Below are 12,500 nucleotides of genomic sequence, written 5' to 3' on the forward strand. Positions count from 1 at the left end.
ATAATTCCAGAACTCGTGTCTTCTGTCATTCTATGGCTGTGAATGGTGCTTTTAACAAGGGGGAACAGACCACACACACACACACACACACACACACACACACACATATACACACACACACACACACACACATATACACACACACACACACACACACACACACACACAAGGGAGGAGTGAGAGCATGACCCTAAGCTCAAAGGTGTGTCATGAAGGGGCTTGAGGTTCAAAGGTCAAAGGTTCACTGTTGAATGTGACAACTATTCACGCACAATATTATTGACAGATTATTAATGATTGAAACCACAGGTGAGGTTATATATTATATACCTACAATGTAAGGATACACATTTAGTTTTTTTTACAGTGAGCACAAGGTCAAGCAAAATACACTTATTTATTCATATACCGGTATGTTTATTTACTCATCATCTAGTCTGTGTGATCCAGAGTAGGCCGGCTCTATGCAGAATGGAGTCAAGCAAGATGCCCGTTCCAAACACAAGAGAAATACTGTGATATAGATTTGAATTGACACAATTTAAGACATGTAAGACAAGACTATGTCAGAACACAAGTTGCATTTAACAGCTGGTGTACAAGAACTGAAACACCACCCTGTAACACCACCCTTCTTCCACCTCCTCACAATATATCCTCCCCTTACTCTCCCACAGAACAAACAACATACAATACAACTATTACATGGGGCAGACAAGTGTGTGTGTGTGTGTGTGTGTACTGTTTTGCACTGTAACTGGTGTGTACATGGGGCAGAAGTGTGTGTGTTTGTGTGTGTGTGTGAGTGTGTGTGTTTTGCAGTCTTGTAGCAGACGCTTTTATCCAAAGCGACATATAAAGAATAGCACAATCAGGCTACGAGCAATAGAGACCAGGTGTAACAATAAAAACTATTTTACATAAGAAATAAATAAGTGCAAGAATGTAACTACTGTAAGTGCGAGTTTAGTACTAGTTAGAGGAGATAGCATTAGAGGAAGAAAGAGGAGAGGCAGAAAAGACCTCATAGGAGAAGACAGGTGAGGTGAGGTGAGGTGAGGTGAGGTGAGGTGAGGTGAGGTGAGGTGAGGTGAGGTGAGGGGAGGGGAGGTGAGGTGAGGTGAGGTGAGGTGAGGTGAGGTGAGGTGAGGTGAGGTGAGGTTTCGTTTCTCTCATCCACTGTCTTTTGAGTTTCAGTTTCCCCCTAAAGTGTGTGTGTGTGTGAGTGCATGTGGAGGAAGAGTGGGGAGAGAGAGTGTATGCAGAGCGAGTGTGTTTGTAAGTGGGAGTAGTTAAGGGTGTGTTTGTCCTTATAAAGTCAGTCTCTCTGTTCTTTCTCCTTCAGTCCTCCTCTGCTCCTCTGCAGGTCGTCTAGCCAGTCGCCATGGTAAGGAGATTTTGCACTCATTACTGAACTTGTTGATTGCAGGTGTTTTTATACTCATTACTAAACCTGTTGATTGTAGTTGTTTTTGCACTCATTACTAAACCTGTTGATTGTAGTTGTTTTTGCACTCATTACTGAAGCTGTTGATTGTAGTTGTTTTTGCACTCATTACTGAACCTGTTGATTGTAGTTGTTTTTGCACTCATTACTGAAGCTGTTGATTGTAGTTGTTTTTGCACTCATTACTGAACCTGTTGATTGTAGTTGTTTTTGCACTTATTACTGAACTTGTTGATTGTAGTTGTTTCTGTTTCACATGGGTGTAATGGAAACTACACTAATATTACTATACATATTACTGTTGGGAACTACACTAATATTACTATACATATTACTGTTGGGAACTACACTAATATTACTATACATATTACTGTTGGGAACTTCCTACTTCTGCACATTATGACATACAGTATGATGTTATGTGGGTTAATGGTGGCGCAGCTTAAAGTTTACCTCCGCCATTTTGTGTGATGCCTATTAACAGTTTTCTTGTTAATGCTCAAGCTTGCAAAATGGCTGATATTAAATGCATGTAGAAATAACACAAAACTAATTACACCATAGGCAACTGACGAGGGGGAGGATGAGGATGAAGATGACGAAGACGTTGGTGATGACGATGACCGTTTGTGATTTTGGTGGGCGTGGAATCTCTGCTCCCAAGGGTAGAGCACTGGAACCCCCCCCCTCCCTGTGTAGGAATGGAGGGTTTCAGTGAACAGAAGAGCAATCAGTAGAGACCAAGTACAGACACATCGTCCTGGAGACAGGTGGCAGCTTCAGGAAATAGAAAAGGAAGAAGCAGAGGCTGGAATTCTGGCCAGAAAATGAAGAAGCTTTTTCTCCGTGTGGGGCTCCCGGATGACCACACGGGACACGTGGACAAACACGTAGACGGATTCTTGAAAAAAACCCTGCCACAGAATCCGAAGAAAACGGACTGGAGTTTTTGTTACAAAAAACCAGCGCAGAATCTGAAAAAAATGAAAAAAATCTGAAACAAATCTATAATTTTTTTTTATAGAAAGATGACACACACAGATAGAGATAATGGCTCTGAGGTGCAGGGACACACACAAACACACACACACACACACACACACACACACACACACACACACACACAGATAGAGTTAATGGCTCTGAGGTGCAGGGACACACACACACACACACACACACACACACACACACACACACACACACACACACACACACACACAGATAGAGCTAATGGCTCTGAGGTGCAGGGACGTGCACAGGAGTGGGCTAAGGTTGCTCGGGCATAATTTAAAATGATATTGGCAAAATATCAGAGCAACTGCCCTTCAAAATTCCTATGCACGTCCCTGCTGTGGTGGTTGAGTTTTTGTTAAAAAACCTGCCGCAGAATCCGACAAAAAAACTGACTTGAGTTTTTGATTAAAAAAAACCTGGCGCAGAATCCGAAAAAAACGGACTTGAGTTTTTGATCAAAAAAAACCTGGCGCAGAATCCGAAAAAAACGGACTTGAGTTTTTGATAAAAAAAAACCTGGCGCAGAATCCGAAAAAAACGGACTTGAGTTTTTGATAAAAAAAAACCTGGCGCAGAATCCGAAAAAAACGGACTTGAGTTTTTGATAAAAAAAAACCTGGCGCAGAATCCGAAAAAAACGGACTTGAGTTTTTGATTAAAAAAAACCTGCCGCAGAATCCGAAGAAAACGGACTTGAGTTTTTGATTAAAAAATACCTGCCGCAGAATCCGACAAAAACGGACTTGAGTTTTTGATAAAAAAAAACCTGGCGCAGAATCCGAAAAAAACGGACTTGAGTTTTTGATAAAAAAAAACCTGGCGCAGAATCCGAAAAAAACGGACTTGAGTTTTTGATAAAAAAAAACCTGCCGCAGAATCCGAAGAAAACGGACTTGAGTTTTTGATAAAAAAAAACCTGGCGCAGAATCCGAAGAAAACGGACTTGAGTTTTTGATAAAAAAAAACCTGGCGCAGAATCCGAAAAAAACGGACTGGAGTTTTTCATCAAAAACCGCAAAAATCTGCAAAAATCTATACAAAAAATGGTATAGAAACACGACACACACAGATAGAGCTTATAGCTCTGAGGTGCAGGGACGTGCACAGGAGTGGGCTAAGGTTGCAACTGCCCATTTGCCCTCCTCAATTGAAGTTGCCCCCTATATATTTGCGATCAGGGGACGGGGGCATGGCAGCGCCGGTTGCTCAGAGTTTAAAATGATATTGACAAAATATCAGAGCAACTGCCCTTCAAAACTCCTATGCAAGTCCCTGCTGTGGTGGTGTTGTGAAACTACATCTACTGGACTCTTTTACTCGGTTATGTGGAGGGGAACCTATCATGGCATGGCCAGTTTGCATTGGAGCAGCTTTACACACATGTAGTGATATAGCTGCACTGTAAAAAAAAAAATCGTAAAAAAACGGTTTTTTTCCGGCAGCTGGGGTGCCAGAAAAATACCGTAAAATAACAGAAAATTACTGTACCGTAAAAAAACGGTTTTTTTCCGGCAGCTGGGGTGCCAGAAAAATACCGTAAAATAACAGAAAATTACTGTACCGTAAAACTACGGTTATTTCCCGTAATTAAAATACAGTTTTTAGTTGTAATTTTACCAAGATTTTCCCTTATTTTCAGGTTTTTTAACATTAAATAACAACATTTTCACATTTTAAAACAATTAAATGACCTAGAAAAACGGTAAATAAACGTTGTATTACGAACATTATTCGTAATACAACATTTATTTTCCATTTTTCTAGGTCATTTAATTGTTTTAAAATGTGAAAATGTTGTAATTTAATGTTATTTTACGGTATTTTTTCTGGCGCCCCAGCTGCCAGAAAATTACAGTTTATTATAATTTTTAGTGTATAGTCACTTACCTGATCTTTCAGCCTTTGAGAATATGCCTCTCTCTATCACTTGTTCACACACTAAATCCATTTATTGGTCTCATAATTACAGAAATGTGCTGTTAAATTAAATTACCCATGAAGATGGTAGATTAACATTGTTATACGGGTAATAATGCTTACATTTACAGAAATGTGCTGTTATTAGTTGGTTTTAATGGCATTATTTGTTTAAAAATCCTGTATATAATTTTTTATGAGATGTAATATAATAGTATACAACAATAATTTGATTAATCTTTAAAAACTAGTTAAAAAAAATGAATATTTAAAGCACTTTCAACTTAAAAAAACTATACTCACCTAATAACACAATAATTATTTTAATTTTAAATGGTTTAAACCAGTTTTTGGCCAGTCGGAAAAGGGGCTTAAATGAATTGTGTTTGAACAAGACTAAGCTGAGAACAACTACAATTTCCCATTCTCTGTATTTTTATTCTGTATATATATAAAAAAAACTAACAGGTAACCATACCGCAACTGGTTCTGAAACAAACAAAAACAAATTCAACTGAATTGGAAATGAAAGAAAAAAAGTAAAAAAAAAAAACTAAACAAAAATCCACAGACTCTTGATATCTTCTAATATAATTTCCAACTCGACTGCAAATGTAAATGTTTTTTTTTTCAATAAGGCCCAATACATCAGCCCTTCATCTCCAAGTGGCATAGCAATCTTGTCACTTCTTGCGACGATCAGCTACTGCTGGGCAGCTCCGCTTGGGTGTCCAATGCACACAATGCTAGGCTGGTGGCCTCTCGATGAATCAGGATTCTCAAGCAATGATGAAATGCTCGTTCTAGGCTGTAACACAAAACGTTTGAATTACTACATTATTAAACCAGCATGGGGAGGAGACCACAACACAACATCAGGAGGTTCAGTGATGCAACCAATAAGTCATAAGACACAAACATACTTGCACAAAGTCCATGAGGTAGGAAATGGCTGATTTAACACTGCAGCGACTCCATCCAGCCCCTCGTCCTGATGGCATTGGTGAAAGAAGGTGTATGAGCATCTGAAGTGCTTTGAAGCAAAGCATGTCTACATGAAAATATTAGAATCCAAATTAGATATCTACCATTACACAAGGTTAAAGTGCATATGACACCTAAAAAAAAAAGGTAAACGGCATATAATTATCAAGACTATACATTAAACATAGTACTTTGAAGTCATGTGTAAACCCGATGATTGAAAAATTAGGTTTGTACACGATTTCAAAGTGTGGTTTTCGCGACGCTCTTCGGCAAGCAGTGCCGGCTTACCTGAAACCTGAAGTCTGTGGCAGAAAATTGCTCAAAATTGCTGAATTCTTCACCCTCCATCGATAGCTGTGTGGTGTGGGAACGAATGAAGTCTACCACCACTGACATCACAGGGTCACCTGGCAGTAGACCTCATTCGTTCCCACGCCACACAAGTGGCGATGGAGGTTGAAGAATTCAGCAATTTTGAGCAATTTTCTGCAACAGACTCAAGCAGAGATGAGATTGAGGAAGACTTCGATCCGGATCAGTTTGTAAAGGTGATTGTGAGCATTGAGCCGTATCTGGAAGACGAGCCAGCAGAAGAGCCGAGTTCTGACAGTGATGACATAGAAGTTAGCTAGCCTCGCTGCTAATAAGTATAACGCCCCCCTCATTGAGGCAGATGTACCGTTTGCCTCCAGTCTCTTACAGTACCTTGCGTAAGTATTCACCCCCTTGGATGTTTTACCCTTTTATGGCTTTTATAAATCAGTCATGGTCAATATAAGTTTGCTTTTTGGACAAAAAAAATTCACAAAATAGCTCTCTTTAATGTCAAAGTGAAAATATATTTCTACACAGTTATGTAAATTAAATACAAATATGTAATGAAAATAAGTGCTTGCATAAGTATTCACCCCCTTTATCACCCCCTTTGTATAGACTGACCTATTTCAACAGAGGTCCAGCCAATTGGTGCTAGAAGTCTCACAATTTGTGTAATGGGGGTCAGTGTGCAGTGAATGTGTCTCAAGTGATTGTAGTATAACGACACCTGTGTCTGGAAGGTCCATTCACTGGTCAGTATTCAGTAATCAGTATTACTGGCTATTGTTAAACCATTAAGACCCAAGATCACTCTAAGCAACTCAGAGAAAAGGTTGTTGAAAAGTATAAGTCAGGGGAAGGATACAAAAAAATGTCCAAGGCACTAAACATCCCCTGGAATTCTGTTAAATCCATCATCAAGAAATGGATGGATTGTGGCACATGTGTAAATCTGCCTAGATCAGGCCGTCCTCACAAACTGAGGGGCCGTTCAAGAAGGAGACTAGTAAGATAGGCCACCAATAGACCTATGACTACTCTGAAGAAGTTTCAAGCTTCAGCAGTTGAGATTGGAGAAACTCTGCATACCACCACTGTTGCCTTGGTTCTTCACCAATCTAAGCTTTATGGAAGAGAGCCACTGTTGAAAAAAAGGATCGACTACAGTTCGCCAAAAGGCATGTGGAAGTCTCCATGGTCAAGTGGAAGAAGGTTCTGTGGTTTGATGAGACCAAAGTGGAGCATTTTTTCAACAGTGGCTCTCTTCAATGAAGCTTTGATTGGTGAAGAACCAAGGCAACAGTGGTGGTATGCAGAGTCTCTCCCATACCAGCTGCTGAAGCTTGAAACTTCTTCAGAGTAGTCATAGGTGTCTTGGTGGCCTCTCTTACTAGTTTCCTTCTTGCATGGTCACTCAGTTTGTAAGGACGGCCTGATCTAGGCAGATTTACACATGTGCCATATTCCTTCCATTTCTTCATGATGGATTGAACAGAATTTCAGGGGATGTTAAGTGCCTTGGACATTTTTTTGTATCCTTCCCCTGACCTGTACTTTTCAATAACCTTTTCTCTGAGTTTCTTAGGGTGATCTGTGGTCTTCATGTTGTAACAGTAGCCAGGAATACTGATTACTGAATACTGACCAGTGAATAGACCTTCCAGACACAGGTGTCGTTATACTACAATCACTTGAGACACATTTACTGCACACTGATCCCCATATCACTAATTGTGAGACTTCTAGCACCAATTGGCTGGACCTCTGTTGAATTAGGTCAGTCTATATAAAGGGGGTGATAAAGGGGGTGAATACTTATGCAATCACTTATTTTCATTACATATTTGTATTTAATTTACATGACTGTGTAGAAATATATTTTCACTTTGACATTAAAGAGAGCTATTTTGTGAATTTTTTTGTCCAAAAAGCCAACTTATATTGACCATGACTGATTTATAAAAGCCATAAAAGGGTAAAACATCCAAGGGGGTGAATACTTACGCAAGGTACTGTAGCTCTTTCACAGCTGTTGTTTGTTAGGTCAGCCATTCTAAATACGTGAAATACATTCCCTATTTAATGGAAAGAGAGCAATGCTTCCAGCATTACTTCACAGCAAATTACTTTAGTTGTCATTTCAAGCTTGCTGGAGAAGGCACTCTTGTGCGACACACATTCTGCACCCACTTCTCGCGTACTTCCTCGTCTTTTGGAAATTTGAAAAGGCTAAAAGAATGGGAACTGACGTTCGAGCAATATGCTGCAACACACCGTGAAGGCATATTTACAACTGAGAAAATAGCCGGTGGCTCCCTGAGAAAATGTGTTTTCTGTCAGGAAAAATGGCGACCAAGTGCAACAGAGTACCTCCGTTTAAGTAATTTAAGTTTTTTAACGCAGGGTGGTAGTGAGTCGCTTGGGAAGTCGGTAGCTCAGTGGCGCTGCATTCAAATGATGATTTTAACAAGTCAAATGTGTATATTTTTCCTCAACATATATATATCGATTGTGAAATACCACCTTCGTTCTATTTATTAAAAAAAAATAGTATTGAGGTGTCATATGCACTTTAAGTTATCTTGAACAATTAAACTGGCTTCAGTTATTATCCATTGCATAAAAGTTATAAGTGCATTTCCCCCCTATCTTTCTGAATGCGAACCAACATACCATCACTGTTGTTCCTGGTGGTTGAAGGATTTTCCAGATCCTCAGACAACTCCAACGCAGCAACCTTCATTAGCTTAGGGATGATGTTCATCTGCCATTTGCGAAGGAAAAGATCAGCTTTCCCCTCAAACTGGCTATCGAAGTCAAACTAAGATGTACAAAGATAAATATTCCATCCAATTTATTCATTTGAATTTACAGGCTATATTTACTGAGATATTGGGGGGGGGGGGGGGGGGGGGGGGGGGGGGGGGGGGGTAAGTGTTCCTTTTCATGGGTTGAAGGTAGAGAGTGGACATGAGGCATCAGTCAATAATACCAAAAATACAATGGCCCTTATTTCTGAAACAATAAACATTTGGTACATCAGTAAAATGTGGGGTGGGAAGGTAACACTTACATATCCCTCATTGTGTTCCTGGATTTTGACACTCAATTTAGGAAACGTGGTGACAACATTCTTGTCAAGACGCACCTTGTCATCACTGGATGGGTAACTGAAAATAACAGACAGCATCAACCAAACCATTTCTAAACACACATTGAAGAGTTCAGAAGTCCACCTGACCTTTTTTGTGGTAAATTGGAAAAAACACAGCTGGCATGATTATCGTATAGTAGGCACTGAGAATATTTCCCTTTATATCATACCTAAATTTTTAAGTTTTTGCACCTGAACTCTTCAATTAGAAACATGTATTGCCATCAGTTATACTCACACTTCACATGTATTGACTAAAATATTAATTTTAAGTATGAGATATATAAGAACAACTTCCACTCCACTGTCAATACTTTTGAATCTCACACTTTGACAGTGTCGTCAACTTACAATCCTCATCTCTCCTCAAGATTGCTGACAGCAACCCTCACAAGTAGCACCCTGTTTTTTGTGCATATGGTACCAGATTTCTCATATTCTGTGAGTATGTTTGGAGCTTTTGATTGAACTAGTACTTTGAGTACTCCAATCCACTGTCGTCCAGCCTGTCATGGGAAGGTAGAAAATGTGTCTGTCTTGGCAGGGGAGGAGGCTGGAGAAAAACACAAACCAATACAAAAATGTATGAGCCATTGGTGCAGTTTAAAATCCCTAAACAAACATTTAAAACACATATTTTCAACAGGACTGCACAATTACTTAAAAAATTAGCAACAACTATTCAACCAAAGTTTTCTTATCTTACAGACTTACCGGACATATCAGTTGAATTTCTGCATCCGCTAGCTCAGAACCCGACCAGAAAAAAACAACTGAAATGTATCAAGTTCGTTGATGTCTGTGTTACGATCTGTATCAATAAACTCATTGAAGTCGGCATTATACATGAGAAATCAATCTATATATACACTTCAGAAGGTAGGCCATCTTGAGATTTTCATTCATCAAGTAATTCCTTCGCAGGTGGTAAACTATCTTGCAGATCTCTCTGCCATCTAGGTAGATAGATGCCAGTATTTTTTTTAAAGCTAGCCTCCATTTGCTGATAAAGAGAAGAAAAACAAGGTTTTAGTCATTATTCACTACAGTAAAAAAAAAAAAAAAAAAAACAGACAGCCACTTCTACCATTGCCATTGTTTTGCTAGCTTATCAAACCATGTAGCAAAATTAGATTGATAGATAGTGCCGTATTTGAGTAATTAAATCTTACCGAACTGTGTTTTATTTGAACCGTTCAAGGCCGGTTACTCTGTTGTAGAATTGAACAGAAAAAGAAAATGTAACAGGTCAGGAACAGACAATACAATGACCAATACTCAAGCTATGCATTCAAGTTCACAGGAGATTGCTCCCGATTCCATTGTGCCTTGTCTGTGGGGGGGAACTCGAACAAACTAAACTTAAAAGGCATTTCACAACCAAACAACACAATAACATGTAATGCTGGTGTGCCGTGAGACTTTTTTCCCCATAGAATACATAGATTGTGCTTCGAGAGAAAAGGGTTTGGGGAAAACTGATTTACACCACTGGCGTTGCCCCTGCTCTATGGTTATAATATAAAATGGAGCAAACTAGCCAACACGATATGCTAAATAGCTAGCCTTAAAGCTATGGCAAAAGAGTATCTATGATATGTGCTTAAAAGAGCCTTCGTCATTAGAAAACGCAATATGTTACTAGCCAGGTTTTTACTTTCTCTCACTCTGCATGTTTTCAATAGCAAATACAAAATGCCAACCAATTTTACAGATTAAATTATCCAGGTTGGCTAGCTAGCTAACTTGAACTGTACATGTTACCTTAGCTAGCTACTATGGCTTACATTACCTAACGACTACAAACTGAAGGTTGTTAGTGCAAGCTAGCTAGTCAAAGTTAGCCAGAGCCTCATATGGTGTTGGCTACACTCACATTACGGCCCCCATTCAGCACACCAACATGACAGCACGACAACCTATACACAATGAGCCTTTCATCGTCAAATACAATGCCAGGGTATTAAGCTTTTTATTTTTGAGAACTCAATTAAAGTACAAAGACATTTACCTTTAGTCTTCTGCTGTCGTGTGTCTTGTCAGTGTTGAAACTCCGTGGTAACCAGTGCAAGAATGTTCTATTTGGGCGCGCGCAGACCCTACATCGGCCTCAATGCGGGAGGCGTATGAGAGCATAGACATAACACATGTATATGTCTATGTATGAGAGCATAATCTGTATGCTAACGGTATACTTTTAGCAGAGAGGCTAGCTAGCTTAAGCTACTATGGTTCTTAATGGGGTTTTGGTCTACGCGAAATCAGCAACCTAAAATAATATTTGAGAGCCTTAGTTAAAACCACCAATACTGTGCACCATCCGTGTTGCACATAAACAACTAACCGAGTCAATGTAGACGTATAAAAAGTCGTGTAGATAGCTTAATTCACATCAAATATTTCCCACTAACAGGCTACACGCCGCCATCTTTGTTCAGTTTCGATATTTTTGAGTGACTCACTCTCAACCAATCAGAATGCTTGATTTCATCTACCCGTGTTACAACAGTAAATATACGTATTTCTAATGGGTTTTTTCTGTGTAAAACAACAGAAATATTCTGTGTTTTTACATTTACAGTGATTTCATGTTATTTTACATTTGTCATGTAAAATCACAGTTTCTTTTTGTAAAATGAATGGTATTTTAAAAATACAGAAAAAAACTGTAAAAAAAAACAGTAAAATTCTGTTTTATTACATTTTTTTTTTACAGTGTGTGATGACAGGCAGGTTTCATACCTGTTCTGTTTGTGTCTGTACTGCAGGATGGCACATGTGTGATAGGGCCGCAGGGTTGAACATCCCCGCTCTAATAAAATAACTCAAGAACTCGTGTCTTCTGTCATTCTTTGGCGGTGAATAGTGCTTTTAACAAGCCAATGGCTGTCCAAGGGGGAACAGACCAATGACTGTCCAAGGGGGAACAGACCAATGACTGTCCAAGGGGGAACAGACCAATGACTGTCCAAGGGGGAACAGACCAATGGCTGTCCAAGGGGGAACAGACCAATGGCTGTCCAAGGGGGAACAGACCAATGACTGTCCAAGGGGGAACAGACCAATGACTGCCCAAGGGGGAACAGACCAATGCCTGCCCAAGGGGGAACAGACCAATGACTGCCCAAGGGGGAACAGACCAATGACTGTCCAAGGGGGAACAGACCAATGACTGTCCAAGGGGGAACAGACCAATGACTGTCCAAGGGGGAACAGACCAATGGCTGTCCAAGGGGGAGCAGACCAATGGCTGTCCAAGGGGGAACAGACCAATGACTGTCCAAGGGGGAACAGACCAATGGCTGCACAGCTGATCTGAAACCCAATGTGGCTTCAGTCATCTTTCTCTCTAACTTTTTATCAGAATGATCAGAATGAGAAATGTAGAATGAGAGATATACTTCCTGACAGTTGCAATGTACAGGAGAGCACTTTATAAAAAATGTTGACACAATGAACTACACCATGACACACCTTGATCACATGAGGCTGAGAGACAAACACCCGGATAAGGCGCACACACACACACACACACACACACACGGATAGGGCAAACACACACCCGGAGGATAAGATGAGCTGAGAGTGTTTTGGCAGGAGTGGGGGTGGGGGGGTGAAGGGGATGAGCGGTTATGCTGGCGTAGGCTTATACAACACGGCTTA

Source organism: Sprattus sprattus, assembly GCF_963457725.1.
Source record: "Sprattus sprattus genome assembly, chromosome: 11".
Classification (NCBI taxonomy): domain Eukaryota; kingdom Metazoa; phylum Chordata; class Actinopteri; order Clupeiformes; family Clupeidae; genus Sprattus; species Sprattus sprattus.